An 11,444-nucleotide genomic window follows, 5' to 3' on the forward strand; every position below is an offset into this window, starting at 1 on the left:
TTTTAGAACTTAAATTTGATTTCTTTAGTAGTGATTGTTATTAGAAGGTCGAGAAGGTGATTTGACACCCACCTAGTTGTTTTCATGCGCCTGCGGGTCAAGCTCCGTCCTCGTATGACAAATTCTGTTGTTGGTTGAGTTCTCGCTTTTTAGCTTCCGCTAGCGGCATAACCGCCTTAACAATGCCATCCTTGACAATCAGTAACTCTGCAAGTGCTCAAAAAAAACCTAGGTTTAGTATAATCCCACCTACAAATATTGAGAAAATTAGTGTAATTTAATGCAAAAACCTTCAAATCGGATCAATTTACCTCTATTTTTTCTCATGTGTAGGTTTTCCAAGTTTTTGGGAAAAACAAGTTCAGACATTGAACTCAACATGTAAACTGTTTGTGGTGTACTTTAGAAAGCACAACTAGTATTTGTGCTAGTGTGTTATTGGAAAAAGGCACATACTTACAAAGCACTTATGGCATTCACTTGTCAAGCGCAAAAAAGTTGGTTTGTCATTTCAAGGGAGCTCAAAAATTGTGCTTGGCAATGCTTTGGTCAAAACATAGACCATTTGTATAAAAAGTTTTCTTTAACATGAAGAAAAGATTTGGTTTATTAGTAAGCAAGAGCCAAAATTAGAGTTGTTTTGTTGTAATGAGAAGTGTAAGGGTTTCTCTCCAAATGTATTGTGTTAGACTAAACCTAAAAAACGATATACCTAGCAACGTCTAGCTTTACAAGGGCTACAATATAGATATTTCTAATGGGTCGGGCTACAATAATCGGAATCCTGTGAGATACCTTTGTCTTGGCTGCTCTGCTAAAGCACACAAACTTCAGGGTTCGATGGGCTGCCTGGTGCGCAAAGTTCAAGATTCGTCCGCTAGTGTGTTGGTGTTGCAAGCCAGTGTACTCTGTGTTCATATGGCTGGAGAGACCCACAACTGGGCTGAACGAGCAGGGAATTGCTAAGCTAGATCTCTTATGTCCAACACTACTTATTGAGAGACAGACAGATAGAGAGGGAGAGAGAGAAACAAGCAGTGAAAGGAAATGAAGCATCTCTGTGGTGCATTGGGGAGACACACAGCATGAAAACAAAATTCTTTGCAATGACCAACAAATATTTACAAGTGGCAGTAGAAATTGCGCAGGTAGCCAAAAAGTTACCTCTCGCAGTAACTACATGGCAGTCATGTTCAAACAAAGACACTACTAACTTCCATTCTTTCTGAGCATGACTGTAATTTTAAGTATCAGTGCATTCAATTTATTTAGCTGTGTCTTCAAGCATGAACCTCCTTGTGCAGTGCAAAAATTTTCTCTTCAAGCCTGCAAATCTGAACATCTGCAAGCTCTCCTTGGTAAGTTTTGATCGCTTCTTTGAGACTACGGTTCGCAGTTATTAGTTCCATGTGCAGACATCTGTTATCATTCAAGCCATCGCCACATAGTTCATGCAAAATTTGCGTGATTCTCCTGCTGTCATCAAAAAGTTAGTTTGTTGATTGTGCTCCACTGTTGCCCTACACAAAGACAACAAAATCACTACAATTGGTTCTGAGGTACCTATATTTAAACAAAATACAACAAAAGAACGAAACCATAAACTCAACAGATGGTATCATGTAACGATCGTGACTCCAATTTTGTGAACCAGCGGGATATAGTCAGCACTGTCAGTGTCATCCTCGATTTCTTCATTGTCTTGATCATCATCACCGGGAACGACACTTGCCGGACTAGGTGCAAGATGTTTGTAAGTCAACAACCATGCAGCTCAGATTGCTTTACATGTATGCAATAATGTACCTTTGGACACCTTGCCAACGAGACAAAAACCAATCAGCGCGTGGATGTGTACTCGTGTACATTTGACTATTTATAAATACGCTAATGACATCTTGGTATGTAGTCGTTGATGGGTGCACCATACAGCTTCAAAGTGCCTTCGTCTTCCCTAGCTCCATGCCTCGGCCTTGATATGGTGTCACCCAAGATGACAAGGGGTAGCATCTCCCCGTTTTCAACATCTTATGCAATGTCAACAAAAAGTCGCTACCTAGTGGATGCATCACTTATACTTCTAGAACATAAGTGCTCTATCAAACATATTAACTGGTGTCAAACAGACCTTCTTTTTCAACTCATCACCGCCATACAAGCTATAGAGCTCGATCCCCTTATTTATCGGATTTGGATCGACATTGTGCATAGCCATTTGAAAGTGCTCATGCCCGTGATCCTTCAGACAATAGCCAAGCATCCCCTCAAACATATGCATATTGCGTTGTTTCAAACCGCGGCAAAGGACAATGGCTCCAGATGGCGAATGTTTATCCCAACCTAGGTATTGCTTTATTTTTTTGTTTATAGAAATCAATGAGCTTGTCCACAATCGTGTCCACAATCGAACGATCATTTGAAAGTGCAAATGCATCAGATACCCACCCCTCTTGACAGCACATAGCCCAGCTATAGTCTCGTTGTCGAGGAACGATTGCATAGCAGACAATAGCGACACATCTATGCCATCGCCTCCAATAGTCACACTGGTCTCCATGATTCTAGCATGACTCTCCTTCTTGCTTGCATGGCTAAGCTCAGCCGCATCCCCTTTTGAACGAGCTTTTACTTTCAATCTCACCATCTCCGCCTGCAAGGAATAACTACAAGCCTAAGATACTTGTACTGCATGCTTCAACGCACTGAAGCAACAAGACATCGAATTGCAGCAAGACAGTCAAGCAAAAAACAAATGCAATCTACTCTCGGAGGTTCGCAACAGAACAAGAACAACCAAGGAATCAACATCAGCACAAGCTATTGCATCTTGCCAAGCACCGCTGCAACAACACATGGAATCATAGCATGAGTGTCAACTAAAAAAGACGTGGAGCCTGTCAGACGCTCGCAGTGCAACACAACCACTCTTTTAATGCAAGAGGAGGAAAAACTTGACAGTCGAGGCAAAAACACATAGAAAGCTCTCAAATTTACCAATTAGCTTCAGTGCTTCTCTGTGAGGCATCGACCTTGTCACGCATACAAGGTGTAAGAATATTTAAAAATGCTTCTCCCATAGCCTTTCGCTACCAGCTCGACATTATGCCGACGACTGTCCCGTTTCCCTTTACGCCACCTGTCAACACTTGCGCTTTCCTTTTTCCACTCCTACAACATCTTGACAGATTCGCCCAAACTGAACATGAGTGCCACCCTATTGACTATTTTGAATGGATTTAAGTAGAGGATGTTTACCCAGATGTAATCCCTTTTTTTATCATGCTTTATGCATGCGGCTACTATAAATTTGGTTGAGAAGACTACATTATGAGAGAAATCCTCTCCTCACATTCAATCAAAGAAGAATATAAGCCAGCAAGGATTGACCAAGGTGGCTGTAATTTTTTTTTGAATAGATTCAATAAAAGGGCATCTACACAAATGTCATCACTTGTATTTTTCTATAAATATGTACTCACTAAGGTTTGGTGGATGAGAGCTAAATATATTTTCATAGGTATAAAAACATACGGAAGGAAAAAGGACCTAGCCCTATGTTGTCTCCTTATAAGTAGGGACAAGTTACCCCTTCTTATTATTATAAAAATTCATACTTTCCTGCTTTAAAAAAACAAAAGTAAACAAGTGATTAAATCACGAGGCCACAAGTTAACTAAAATGGCTAAGAGTCCGAGGTTAATGTTTGAACTTAATATCCCATCGTCAAGCAACAACATCCTTCCAAGGGGGTTTTATCGCTAGCCTTTAGAAGAATTGTAAATTTTTTTGAAATTGTAGCCATGGTACCTAACAAGGAAAATCACAGCTACATAATTCATTATTTTTAACGTGAAATTAGTTTGAAAAAACTATAAGAGCATTTAATGTGATAAGCTTAAATGAAGCTTCTTACCCTCTTGAGTTGATGCAAGTAGAAACGTTCAAAATTGTGTTGTTTATACGACCACAAATATACCATGTACACCAATATGTGCAAAACTACAAGATCTTTAACGTTGGAGAGGGGGAAGTGGGAAAAAACTCAGCACACAACACAATGACTCTTTATAGATCAGGGTATCCACAACACCCCTAACCTCTCAGCAGATAACACTTTCAAATCGATCAATTTGCACTAATGGAACAAGCCTTCCACACAAAACAATACTCTCCTGTTCGACAAAAAGCACTATTCAACTCACCTTTTTCGACTCACATAACACTCCAATTATGTCCTCTTTGCACCACACAACGATCCGCGGGCATACACCTCCATAGGCACTAGCATGCACACAAATAGCAAGAGAAAAAGGAAGGGAAAGGGGAGAAACGACACCAAGATATGGGACAATAGCTCAGTATTACTTAGTAGAGAGATAGTACAACTATTCCAAAGCTCCAATGGAAAGCTTGAACGCAAAACAATTCCACATTGGGAGTCAGTAGGCCTGCACAGTGCAAAAAAGCTCTCAAAATCGGTCATCGTTTGATATTTATAGGAGAGCTCATCCTTATTTGAGAGAGAAAAGAGAGAGAGAGAGAGAGAGAGAGAGAGAGAGAGAGAGAGAGAGTGAGTGAGAGAGAGTGGGGGGGAGAAGGGTGGAGGTGGAGGGAGAAGAGAGAGAAAAGGGGGAATGGATAGAGAGAGAGATAGATAGATAGATAGATTGAATTATCATCCAGGGAGGTCATATATGACCCATGGGACCAAAAGGAGCACTATAACAATTCCTTCTTAAAGTGAGGCGTGATACATATCAGTTAAGGACTGAGGGTAAAGCAAATAAAATAGAAACAAAACCTATGGGGGAGAGAGAGGAAGAGAGAGAGGAGGGGGTTTAGAGAGAGAGAGAGAGAGAGAGAGATGGAAATAGAAGCTTGTAGAAAGGCGAGAGAGAGAAAATGGAGTGTACATGTCCTTGTGTGTGAGTGTGTGTGCGTGAGAGAGAGAGAGAGAGAGAGAGAGAGAGAGAGAGAGAGAGAGAGAGGAAAATTTGCAAGAGATAGAGGGAGAGAGAGACCTTTATTGCTCAAGGATCACAATTATTGATGGAGATGTGTTTGGTCCTTGTGCATGTGTGCTCGCTAAGGAAAGAAATCTATGAGAGAGAGAGAGAGAGAGAGAGAGAGAGAGAGAGAGAGAGAAAGAGTGGATCCTCAACTATCAAGGCTTGAGAGAGAGAAATAATCTTTTTGGAATCTGCTCGTCGGATTCCAAAAAAGTGCTCACCAAAAAACATTCCCCCTGTCTTTCTGTTTTTTACTAGCTGTGAGTTGATGACGTGTAGATTGGATTTCTGGGAGTTGAGGGGCAATAAATAAACTCCTTGGTCATTTTATAGTTTTACAATGTTTTAGATCTTTTATCAATAAGCCACTATGGTTGCTTTGTAAATAGGATAGTGAGAACTCACCCTAAGAGGGCCGTGCAATAAGTGATGTGCTCCACTCATAACCGCCAAATGTTTGCACAACAAGTAGTATTAACTTTAATTAACCTCTTGGTCAATCACTATAGACACAATCTGTAAAGAGAACTTGGCTTCCCATCATCAACAGCCTTCGCAGCCCATTTTCAAAGTCCATAGACTACCCACACTTCTTCTTCTTTTCGGCTGCCATTACAATATCAAGGACCATTAGCCCTAGATATATACATACATACATACATCATGCCAACCTAAGCTCCTTCAACCTCTAAATGTCCAAGACTCCTCAAACTACACCATTTTCCATTGTTGTGGACCTCGTCACCCGACATTACTCAACCGAAGAAAATACTAGATGAGATCTGAATGACATAATGGAAGCCAAACCTACGACTCAAACTATATGAGAAAAATTAATTTATTTCGCCAATTGTGATTGCCATTGGGGACAAGGGAGATTGGATGCCAAAAATTCAAATCACTTGCATCCAACTTCTTCAATTGATGGCCCTTTTGACCTTTCCTTGGTGCTCCACATTTTTGGACTGGACATCATCACCGACCGTCGAGCTAAGTACAAATTATTTTGTTATTTTCCTTATTTTCTCACTAATTTTGCATATCAAGCATATATATATATATATATATATATATATATATATATATATATATATATATATATATATATATATATATATATATATATATATATATATATATATATATATATATATATATATATATATATATATAGCCATTTTTGTTACAAAAAGAAAAAAGAGAGAAAAGCACGCCAACATGGCACACCTTCCACAACTGCCCATGATTGCTGAGCAACTTGCAAATTTGCAACAATATCTCACTTATGAACGCATGCAAAGGCAAGAACTTGAGGATAAATTTCTACACCCTGCAAATGTTGAATTTACACTGGCACAAAACCAAACAAAATTAGCAGAAAAGCCTTCACTTTCAAGGATTTTGATGGCACCAAGGATGCTAACACGGTGTTGGAGTGCATGGTTCTCCAGGGTTGATCAGGAAAGTATTGGGCTTCTAGCTATAGACGGCTGACTATAGATGGATAGTCAGTGTAGCCTCAAACCAAGGGAAACCGGTGCGGATAGGGAAAATTTTTGGGTAATTAAGAGTGTTTAGAGTGTAATTTGAGAGAGACGGACACAAATGGGAACACAACTTAGGGTTAAAATGAGTTGAAAGAAGATAAAAACATTTAAATGATAATGACAACCAACAGATGCTTCCATTAACTTGATATCTGAAATCATTGATACAAATCAATTGCATCCACTGTCGTTGGTATGCCTGTTGATTTGCAAACCCATGTTCAGATAATCAAAACCTGGTGGAGAAAATCAATAATTGCCATACAAATTTCACCATGTATAGCTTCTTTGCCTATCAAATTTTTTGAAGAAAACCCTTCCACCATGTGCTCGATCGAGATTTGTCCGCCCTCTATTGATTTGCCCAAGTCTTCTTTCCCCAAGGTCAATACATAGAGAGAAAAGTTTCCTCTGTCACTAGTTTCTTCATTTCCCTTGCTTGCTTCATAAATCTACTGAGAGGGACATCCGAGAGAGAGAGAGAGAGAGAGAGAGAGAGAGAGAGAGAGAGAGAGAGAGAGAGAGAGAGAGAGAGAGAAAGAGAGAGAGAGAGAGGGAAAGCAAGCCCCTTTCTTTTTTTCTTCCTCTGCTTCCTCAGCTGTGATTAGCCCTCGTCGTTCCTCTACTCCGCTTTCCTTCTCTCCCCTTGGTTACCCTCGAGCTTCACACCCTTCCCTTCCTTCTGCTTTGGTCTTTCCACCTTGCTCTTCTTCCTCCTCTTCCACCCTTTCATTCTTGCCAAAAAACCTCCGAGTCTTGCTTGTCGATCCCGTTCCTATTTTCCCTTTCTTTGCCTGCCCTTGCTCTTCGGGAAGTCGAGGAGAGAGAGAGAGAGAGAGAGAGAGAGAGAGAGAGAGAGAGAGAGAGAGAGAGAGAGAGAGAGAGAGAGAGAGAGAGAGAGAGAGAGAGAGAGATTTTATTATCGTCCTTGGAGGTCAAATATGACCTATGGGACCAAAGTTACATGCAATGTAGTATGTGTATGGCTGATAAGTGACTCTCGATGCTCCATATTTATGGTAATGAGAGTCGCAATGGAGAGCCCACACTTTGGTTGGGAGAGGAAAGTGTGTAGGTCTAAGTTATGGCTGAAAATGTGAGAGAAGCAAGTTCTGATGTGACCAAAAGCTGAGCACTCTAGTAGTGTTAGGTACTCAGACTCTCGAACTTGCAGTGAGCATAATGTGCACAATCAATTTGAGTCTTCTCCATTGCCCCAACACCCTATCTCGCATGGAAGGAAATGGGAGCTAAGCCGAATGGCTACGATAGTGTGTATTGTCGACAAGGGGATATGCTCAAGCATCTAAGTGTGAGTACGGTTTCCTCTTTCAGCATATATGTTCATGTGTGCGTGTGTAATTCTTAACTTGTAGTGAGCTTAAACAATGTTTTCGTTTTTTAAGTTCTACATAATTTAGAGTTCTATATCTTGCAAGGATCACTAGCATCAAATGCTCAAATGATCAAATCATCAAGGGGACACCACTCCACCTTGATGTGGACAGTTATTTAGATACGCATAATTAGACATCTGTAGAAGTGGACTGACTAACTCATGGAGGTAATTGTAGAATGAAATGATGAGACAAATCAACAATTTTGAGCAAACCTCATAGACATCACATGTACAACTAATCCAATATATATGCATGTGTATATGTCAGAACAAACTTTCATGCGTTCATATACTTACTAATCACTAGGATCAAGGGGTCACCACTCCACCTTGCATATGTGTGTGTAACCCTATAAGCACTATTTCAAGTTCATGTGTTTTCCTTTTAAAAATTGGCTAAATTCTTGTTTGTATAACGGACTATTTTACAAAAACAATTCTCTCCTTATGAGAGACCTCACATGAGGATTTTGAAGCAATTATACAGTTTCAAAAAGTTTCCAACTGTCATGAAAATTTAACTTGATATGTATTTTCAATTTGACATCTAGTGTTACAAGGTGTCATAATAATCAATATCTAATTCCCCTAAATGATTTTCTCATATTAAACTGATCATTTAATGTGGGGAAGTGCCAGGGGAGAAAAGGCTAGAATATTGGTTAAGCTAGCAGACCGGCCACAGTAGGGATCCAAAGGAGGGAAAATAGGGATCCAAAGGGGGGGCCATCTGCAAAAGAGCCATGTGCAACAATGGGATAAAGAGACCCTAAGGTTCAGCCCATTAAGACTTCCAAAATGCTAAGGTTCCAAAATTCAAAGGTTGTGTCCAAAGGGTTAAAGCTTAGGGGGAATTGGATGCTTTGTGTGCTCTCCAAAGTCAATGCATATCCCTACATGGGAGGGGGCGAGCCCTTCTTCTAGGGGATGAGAGAGAAAGTCACACACACACACACACACACACACACACACAGGCTCCCTTTACACAAAGGGAATGAGGGACACATGTCAGCTCCCTAGGCCAGATGCCCACAAGGTGTGCCCAGCTTCTATTGGATGACCCTTGAAGTGGACCAATGAGAATTAAGCTAGAGTAAATCTAATTTAATTAATTTAAAAACATTTAATAAAAAAAACGAATGAGAATTAAGTCTCCTAGAAGACTATTGGGCAGTCTCCCAAGGGGTCCAATGAGCATTCACGAGCCTAATGGCTTGCCTGATTCCTATTGGCCAGGAGGCAAAGGGGTCCAATGAGAGTTTAGTTTAATTATTTAATTACCTAAAGCTCTCACAAAAGGGGAAAGGGGGACACATGTCAGAAGTCTATCACTTATGCTGCTTAATAGTCATTGGCTTGACTTGGGGAGAGCCAATGAGGGCTCAGCAAGAGCAAATAGGAAGAGGGCTCGCCCAAGAGAGAGAGGGGGCTGATTTTTGCAAGGCATTATCACACACACACACACTCACACAAGCTCATGTGTGAAGAAAGAGAAGACTATCTCTTCCCAAGCTTTAATGGAGAACTCATCACCTACTCCAAGCTTGTGAGATAGAAGCCTACATCAACACTCTCTTGGCATGTGGATGCAAATCCAACCAAGAGCCAAGCTTCAATGCATGCTCATCTCCTCTACCAAGCTAATTACTAAGCTAAACTATGCTAATATGAGTGATTATGTGAGGAGATGTACATCTTTCTCGTAAGATACTCCTTCTTCCTCTCAATCTACTCTCATACCCTGCTAGCTCTCACCATCTTCGAAGGTGTGTGAGGTCTTGCGTCTGAGAACGGGGATAATTCAAGTTGTGTTTGCTAAGTGTTTGCTTAGTATATGAAGCTTTCATCTTCATTGCACTAGCTAGTCTTGAAGGAACACAAAGAATTGTATTGTACAATGTCTCTCTTGATGGGAGAAACCATAATACAATGCCTTTTGGAGGGGGGACCGGCTCCATGCAAATCTAGTCCTCAACTGTTGTCATTAGCTTAATTCCTCTCTCTTTTGAAAGTATTGTTGATGCGATCTAACTAGGTGTTATGCTTTTTGTTGCTCTCTCCACCCAAGCACTCTTGTAATTCTCATAAGGAATCTATTCTAATGAAATGCCCACTATGTTCATGCTCATTTCTGCTACACACAAGTTATTAGGCCATTAAATGTTACATTGGTATCAAAGCTCAAGGTTTCTCTTTTCTTGCTGAAGAAGGGAGGTCCTCAAGCTAGCTACAAATGGTTGGTATTATGAATTGCCTGTGAGTAAGTAGAATAGGGATTTTTCAGCCTTGCAGTGCGCCTGCCTTTGTGCAGTTAACGGGGCATCACCATCGAGAGCTATGGTCTTAATAGTGGAGTCCTATGGGGCTTGCCTACTGCTTAATCACTATTGAGCTATTAGAAGCTTGACAGGAGCCGGTGCTGTTTGGTGTTGAAAGACCCTCTCTTCTATTTCTTGCAATTAATGGTATTCGAGCCGCGGGTACAGTAGCTTGAGTGCTGTTTCTAAAGGGGTAAAGAGGAGTAGCAACTAGGGCTTGAAGTGCCAAAGTACACCTAAAACATTTACACCTAAAAGTTGTTAGAATGGCTGACAATAGTAAAGAGAGTGAAATTAATGTTGATAACTTTGATTTTGCTCATGAGCAAGCTACTAATGATGCTTCAATGCTTGTTAACTATCTTGTTTCTAGGCTTAAACAAGCCATGGGCAATCCATCTCTCCAAAGTGAAGTGCAACGGCGGCTCCGTGCTCACGGGATTCTCCAAGCTCATCACCATGACGAGAGAACACCTAGGAAGCCTTTTTGTGAGACTACCAAAAGAGGTCTCAGCTCTCTAATTTGGGAAGAAGAAGAGAATCCATATGAAGGGCTCAAGAATTTACTTCTTGATGATGCATCTCCTTCCCAAAGGAGAACTCAAGAGCCTCCACCGAAGGAATGAGAAAGAAGCGAGTCTCCCGCCACCTCGGCGGAGATGGCTCCACGAAGACGGCGGGCTAAACGCTCTCCATCACCACCAAAGCGGAGAAGACCATCATACTCTTCTCCACGCCATAATTCAAAGAGGGATGATAAAAAGCAAGAGAAGAAAAAGGCAAGAAAGAGGACATCCTCTTCTCCATCTTCTTCATCTTCTTCCTCTTATGAAAGCTATGGTGAAGACGACAGAGATCAAAACAAGAAAAAGGCAAGAAAGAGGTCACCCTCTTCTCCACCTTCTTCAAATTCTTCACCTTTTGAAGAAAATGATGGTGCAACCTTTGACCCATAAAAAAGAAGAGGCCATAGGAAATCCTATGCCGCATGGAAGAGGTCATCCAAGCTGAAGAAATTCAAAGAGGGAGGGAAGAGCATCTCTTTCCTTACCTATGATGGCACCTTTGGTGCTACGGAGAAAGTCTTGGCCTTTATCCAGCAATTCGATGCGGCGTTTGGAGATGAGGGCTTCACGGAGTCCTCTAAGCTACGCCATGTAGCTATGCACTT

At 41.0% G+C, this 11,444-nt stretch overlaps 1 pseudogene; it reads right to left on the reverse strand.

Annotated features, from left to right (window-relative positions):
- Positions 1-1,784: 1,784 nt before the first annotated feature.
- LOC147432914 (uncharacterized) lies at positions 1,785-2,557 on the reverse strand (annotated as a pseudogene).
- Positions 2,558-11,444: the final 8,887 nt, after the last annotated feature.

This window comes from Adiantum capillus-veneris, chromosome 20 (assembly GCF_014529385.1).
Source record: "Adiantum capillus-veneris isolate H3 chromosome 20, ASM1452938v2, whole genome shotgun sequence".
NCBI classification, from domain to species: Eukaryota; Viridiplantae; Streptophyta; class Polypodiopsida; order Polypodiales; family Pteridaceae; genus Adiantum; species Adiantum capillus-veneris.